The following is a 7,289-nucleotide window of genomic DNA, read 5'->3' on the forward strand; positions in this document are numbered from 1 at the left end:
CGTTTATCTTAATTAACCTTGATGAGTATTTAGAACTTTTTCTTATTTTTGAGTTTGAAAAAATTTAATCTTTCAAGTAAGGTGAACAATTCTGCTGGGTTTAATCTATACAAAATGTCTCTTTAAAGTTTCATTAACTCAAATTCTGTCAGCCTAGTGATTTTGCGTCTGACGTCATCCAGGTTCACGTACGTGCTCATGCTTCATTCGTTTTTTTCAAGATGGCGGATCGGCCTCGCTTCACACTACAGTAAGTAAAATATTTACAAATCCAAGAAATATTAAATGTATGTTTTAATTAATATAATCACAGTAACAGTTCAATGTAATGTAGAGTTAATCAGGGTGCGTTTACATGTCGTACATTACAGAAAACATGTTTAGCCTCACTTGTTGCTAACTAACGTTAACATTACTGTTTAAAAAGTTAGAATCAGTGCAATGTTAGCGTTAGTTGTAATGTGTTAACTCTGAATTTTAACAGAGTGTGATAAAGACAAAAAATATTTAAAATCGGCAGATTACATTTTTCAAAAAAATTTCAATCTTGGCGCGAGTATGCCTTTTCTCAGCCTGTGCTGAAGTCATGGAGACGTGCGCTCTCACAACCGCATGTCATGGCGCTGCGCTGAACTCCATCCAGTGTGTGAATGTGGTATTATCTTCGCGATCTGTAGGCACTTCGGAAACGAAAGGCGCAAGAAACGTAACGTTAATCATAACTCAAATGATCTCCGCCTAAACACTTAACGGTATTTTCTGATGACGCGCAAAAACGTAGTCTCAAAACTTAACTCTGTCACACGCAGCTTGTTGCTTGCTGATCCATGTATGAGGATAGCCTGACGGAGAACATTTAAGCTGCGCTCCTCACCTGAGCAGGTACAGAGCAGAGCTTCATTTTACACTACCACATTGAGGTAAAGTTGGTTTTATATTCATACATTCATTTAGTAACAACTTGTGACTCGCTCCATAAATTGTTTACCATGGTTCTTTGTCTATTCGTTCTGAAATCACATGCAAGTATGACATGAAACAACATTACACTAAATGCACTATTTTTTTTGACTGAACAATGTTGTACTTTGAAAGTCATTGGCTGCTAATATGATTTCACCATTAAGAATATGCAAAAATTACCTTTCTGAAATTACATTATTAAGGAGAAAGTCTGAATGTGTAAATATAAAACTAACTTTACCTCAATCACCAGCACTGATCAACACTTAATATTTCCTCGCGCTTAAGACGACATCTCTGCATATCAATGATTACCTGATTAATGCGATCAGTTAAATGAGTTTAAATGTCATTTAGGTCAAATGTATTTTAAAGGTATGATAAAAGTTTTTTTTTTTCAATCTATTTTTTAAAATGTCTACTCTGGAGAGAATATAAACAGCCTAAAAAACAAAGTATGCATATCTATAACACATTAATACAAAATTATGTTATTAAATAAAATAATAACAAAACAAAATATTCAAGAAGTGGTAAACAAGACAGTTTTCTGATGTGCAAATTTTGTAGCTTAAAATATATTTATATCTTAAAAATATAAATATTTTAGTCTATATATTTTTACATCATTAGACAGTAAGGTAAGTTTTGTTATTTCTAGCTTTTAAAATCAGGCCTTAAATTTCTTTGTCGTCCTATTCAGTTTTAGAAATTTCAATACTGTTTAAATTAAATCTGTGTTCATCGAATTAAAGCAACTAACATGATAATCAGCTCTATTGCTAACCGTTTTGGAGGTTAACGTTAGACATCAGGCAATTGTACTACTTCCACTCTCAGCTAAATGACACTGTGACTTTGTGTACATACAGAATTGAAGGTCAGGTGTTGCTGACTACAGATAGGTTCTTAAATGGAGGCATGTGAAAGGTGGGTAAAATATTTATTTTGTACTACTATGCCTGGCATATCCAGATAAAATAAATATTACAGTGTATTTATCAATGATACTTTTGCAGCAAGGAAAGTGAAACTTCAGCTAGACCTTGAGTTCAATTTACAACATGAAGATCCTGCTTTCAACATCTGATCAACACCTGATTTTCATCTGAGGTAAAAAATAGATAAGTAAATGAAACATAATAATAATATTAATACATTTTTTCTAGAATTGTATATTTTGTGGTGTGGGTTTGTTTTATGAAATTCTCTCTTGTTTCTTTTTGCTGTTTGCAGAGTACCAACATGTTACAAATGAGAATTTTCCCCACAAATTCTTTGCACAACTGGACCACCACCTATTTCATTTGATGACAATTTTAAGGCAAACAGCATCCAAAACTGGCAAGACAGCAGATACCCTGGCTAATCTTTTAAAGGTTTATGATGAGCAGGTATGTTTGGGGTCACGTGTTAAAGTATACATTAAAATATAATTTGAATTATTATTATTTTTTTTAATTTTTAAAAAATTGATTCTTGATTTCCAGGAACTGAATGATGTCAGTTCATGACGGACTACTGTTATCAGAGGTCTTTTGGTCTTGCTGCGTGAGCGTGACTTAAGATTCTTTAGGAACACCATGGTAAGACTTCATTCATTCTTTTCACAATTAGGCATGTTTAATGAAAAGATGAAAGTTTTGAAAACTTTTACTTAAAAACATATTTGTAATCAAGAATAGTTGATGAATCATATAATATTGGCTCAGTCATTTTGATACTGTCCTTACATTAATATCCTTGAATTATGTTTTTAGATTGATAATCCTGCTGACTGAAGATGCTTTATTGGCCCTGCATTCACTGAGGGTCTCTGTTGTCCTGAAGAATGAATTGGACACCACCCACAGCACACTTCCAGACCTTTCTTGTCTTGTATGGATTAATGTATGCTCTTCACATAATATATAGTAAAGGACTTTGAACTTGTGCAAAAAGTTTTGCTTGGCATGGATGATGGAAAATAAAAAGTCTCGTAGCATGGAAACCTTAAAGAATGAGTTGATGTAGAGCTTTTTTTTTTTTTTTAACTTAATAAAGACTGTCTCTGGGGTAGTAACTTCAAAACATTTATTTACCTTTAATTGGTAAATATGCATTTTATTATATATAGGGATAGTTTGTCCAAATGTAAAATTCTGTCATTTACTAACTCTTCACTTGTCCCAAACCTGCTTGAATTTCTTGCTTCTGTTGAACACAAAAGTTAAGTAAAGCTGACAACCTGTAACCACTGACTTTCTAATAGGAAAACAAATACTGTGGAAATCGGTGGTTACAGGTCTCAGCTTTTTTTTTTTTTTTGGTCAAAAATAACCTTTTAAGTGTTCAACAGAAGAAAGAAACTCAAACAGGTTTGGAATAAGTAAATGACAGAATCATAGTTCAACCAAGACTGAATATATATATATATATATATATATATATATATATATTGTAACGAGCGCACACATGCCACGTCGCCCTGGTCGCTAATTCAACCCAGCTGGACCATCATCAACACAGGATCGTTCACAGCTGGACGTCATCAAGTGGAGAGGCATATAAACCAAGCCCACGCAAGGAGAAGATGAGCTTCATTCACCCAATGACTCCATGCGCTAACGCTTGTCTCTCTGTCTCTCCACAGCAGACTCCAGCTCGTGACAATCCCACATCCGACTACTCACTGTCCTTCACTTACTTCCCGGAGCACCAGAGCACCTCACCTTGAAGAAGAGCACCGTTTACACCCCATTCACGTTGTAAATAAAGCACCCTCCGGGGACTTGTCTTTAAACTTATCCAACTGTGTCGCTGTTTTCCCTCTGCCTCGCTACAATATATATATATATATATATATATATAATCTGCTCTCCGTTAAACAGAAATTGGGGGGAAAAATAAATGGGGGCGAATAATTCTGACTTCAACGATATATATATACAGTTTCTGTGTAGTTTACACTAAACGAGTCACTTCACAGAATGTGCACTTATTATTTTTTTAACGAATGCCTTAAGAGTAAGTTTTACACTTATTAATGTATTATTAAATTTTATTAAACTTATAGTTGTTTTTTCTTGAGGCTCTTATGTCTGATATCATATTTACATTGTGGGTAATTTTTATCAATTTCAGAATAGTGTTCATTTTCAATCTCTTTATGTCTAATAGTTTTTATCGTTTTAAGACATTTGTAATTGCATAGGAGACAAATTTGAAAGTACTGTTGGACATTTTTTCTTTAACAATAAATGTCTAAAATGGTATTGTCTGTGTGTTTTAAATTACTGATTTATTTTGACAGATTTATGGGGTTTAAAGATTAAAATAATGGCTAATTTTATTTGTGAAACTGACGATGGAGAAGTTAATTTTAAATGCTATCAAAATGTATGAGCTGGGTGATTTAAGTATTTAAAGTTGAAAGAAATTAAAGCAATTAAGTTAATTGGTATTAAAATGTATGAGCTGGGTGACTAAGTATTTAAAGTTTGGAAAAATTAAAACAATTAAGTTAATTGCAATTAAAACGTATAAGCTGAGTAACTTGGGTATTTTAAGTTGAGTGAAGTGTCTTGCATGAGTACAACAAACTCAAAACTTAATGTTTCTGGTTACTTAAAATAGATAATTTCATAACTTAAAAAATTTGACGTAACTGATTACCTCAAATTTTTTGAGTTTTGTCAACTTATTCGGGATTACAGTGCATAGCAACAACTATATAATGAAGGGACTTTGGCCAAACTTACATGCTGTTTCAGACTGAATAGTCAAAGTAGCATGATAAATAATAAAGGGAGTGCTTCACAGGTTGTCACTGTTTAAAAATGAATCAATGTGAATATAAAACCAACTTCATTAAAGCAGGCTAGGTGGAACAGCGCTATGTACTTCTGTTTTATTATTAAACTAAATAAAAGTCTACATTATCGATGCTGTAAAAGGTCCCTTATGAAACTGAAAATAGTTTTCAAAACTAGATTTCAGTGGCTGAACAACACTTCCGTGCATATAACCCATTCATAAAAAAAACAACACAATCTACATCATCTTTGCATGACTAAAATAGTTTTAAAACATAACATTACCCATCTAAAATAAATCCTTTAGACATGGTGTCATCCTTCCTCCAGCGTGCAAAAGGAACTCCTCTATTAATTCAGAATTTAAAAAAAAGTTTTAATTCAGCATTTATTTTTACCGCTCTTTCTCATGTGGATATGCAAATGGCGAATCCCTCTACGAGAACAGGGGTGGGCAGATGTGCAGATCTACATGTGTTGACAGTTTGGGCTACTTATCAGAATTATGGAAATTGTCAGCCCGGCAAATTTTAATTGGCCGATCATTTTTTTAGTCTTATGCCTTACCCAAAATATAAAAGTACATATAAACACATTTAGATAATTTACGTTAATCATTACTATTGGAATGTGAAGATATTTTCAAGTAGCATAACAAAAAAGGAAACTTATTGAATTGGTATTACAGTTTTAAAGGGAAAATAAAAGTTTGCTTCACGAGTTTGCACACTGTAAAACACCTCAGATCCACAAAAACTTTACCAATGCAGCACTATGTGTAGACCACAACGTTCCACACAGGTTTCTAATACAAATTGCAGTCCACTCACTGATAAGAGGCTCTTGGCGTCCTGAAAAATTTCATCACAGCCTCCGCCATTAGCTTTGAATATTTGAGAGCTTCTCCCGAGACTGTCCAATTAACAACAAACACAGATTTTTATGGAAATGCAGGCAACAGATTTGTCTTTGCGGGGCTCGTTGCCCCCACGCGGATATGAATCACAGACTTCAAAAGAGCACTAATCCTTCATTAATGAGAGTGTGGGGTGTAACCTTCAGAGTTGACACTCACAGTGTCAGAAAATAAATTACAGGCTGATGCCTCTGCTTGGTAGATGCTCTCATGAGACAGCATTATCATTTTATTTACCGACATTTAACAGCATTAACATGCACATAGTCATGCTGTTCAAAAGTGGCATCTTGAATACTGTGTAACATGAAATATTGTACATTAGTAGATGTTGTAGCAGCAATAGAAAACTTAATCACATTATGTTATTAAAAACGACTGAAGTAGACATACTATAGAAGCCATACATCATGTACAAGTGTTACGCAATAGTCGGTTGTAAACCTTTCAACCACCAGGTGGCAGAAGATGTCTATATTAAGTAATTCTGGCTTTTACCCATGATATACGCCATGACATGGAAAAATCACACCTAATTACATTTTACAGTGCTTTTCCTGCAGTCAGAGTGTGAAGTTTTATACTGTCATTAAAACTACATTTGATATCCTTTACTTACAAGTGTCACTTTGGTCTGGTTTAGTGAATATTCCTCGTTTCACTTAAAGTTCCTTTAGAGATAAAATATGTGAAATGAATGAGAGAACAGCTCAGATAATATGATCTCTGAAGTATTTAATGAGAAACACTCATGTTGAAATATCCGACTTTGGTGTTACAGGTTTAAATATCTCTCTTCAAAAAATTCTAGAGGAGATGTGCGATTATGAGGGTCTTTTTTTATTGAAAGAAGAGTATAAAAGTTAATCAAATTTCTGTCAAGGAGAAGCAATTGAAATATTAAATAGATCTCATTTACGCTATTTCTTTCCTTTAGGCCTTCGTGTGCTTTATAAATATGAGTCTGACCTTTGAGCAATAAAGTCTCAGAGATTTCTTTGCCTCTGGCCTCTATCGTTAATGTGTGAATGTATTCAGAGCTGGATTTTCAGACGCAGGTAGTCAAAAGGGGTATGAAGAAGACCAAGATCTTTAGATGGACAAGTAGATGAAATAAAATGAAATTAATACAATATCTATATTCGCATTCAGGTTGACTTTTACAGTTTCCAGACATCATTTTACATGTAATTTATGAAATCGCACATCTATTTTTAGAGGAAAAGGATGGCATTGCCTTCTTTAATCACCAAAAATCTGTCTGTCTGTGTGGATAATAGGTAGTGACATGGTTTAAAATGATTTTATAAGCATTTTTCTTGGTTTTATCCTAAAGTTTGTCTCATGCAATCTTCCAAGCACATATTTCTATGCTCAATCATTACAGCCATTAGAATTCTTACAAGATTATATGATGCTGAAGGTTGGAGTAATGGCTTTCAGCTTGGATATCACATAAATAAATTACTTTAAAAAAATATTAAAATTGAAAACATTTATTTAGATTTATGTAAATTGGTACGTATAAACTATGATCTTATTCTGAATCTCTAATCCTTCTAAACCCAACACCTAAACTTAACTACTACCTAATAACTATTATGAGAAGAAAATTT

The 7,289-nt window shown here is 33.4% G+C and overlaps 1 long non-coding RNA gene across 7 annotated transcripts; it reads left to right on the forward strand.

Moving 5' to 3' along the window:
- The first annotated feature begins 205 nt into the window (after window positions 1-205).
- LOC137495570 (uncharacterized) lies at window positions 206-3,749 on the forward strand. 7 transcript variants are annotated; one of them, XR_012406762.1, is made up of 8 exons: window positions 206-250; window positions 810-882; window positions 1,836-1,893; window positions 1,983-2,076; window positions 2,200-2,357; window positions 2,454-2,549; window positions 2,724-2,841; window positions 3,596-3,749. It is a non-coding gene; the product is annotated as an uncharacterized lncRNA (long non-coding RNA). The 7 variants fall into 7 exon arrangements; XR_011015455.2 differs by lacking the exon at window positions 810-882 and having other exon boundaries at window positions 2,724-2,853; XR_011015453.2 differs by lacking the exon at window positions 810-882.
- The last annotated feature ends 3,540 nt before the right edge of the window (window positions 3,750-7,289 follow it).

Source organism: Danio rerio, chromosome 5, assembly GCF_049306965.1.
Source record: "Danio rerio strain Tuebingen ecotype United States chromosome 5, GRCz12tu, whole genome shotgun sequence".
Classification (NCBI taxonomy): domain Eukaryota; kingdom Metazoa; phylum Chordata; class Actinopteri; order Cypriniformes; family Danionidae; genus Danio; species Danio rerio.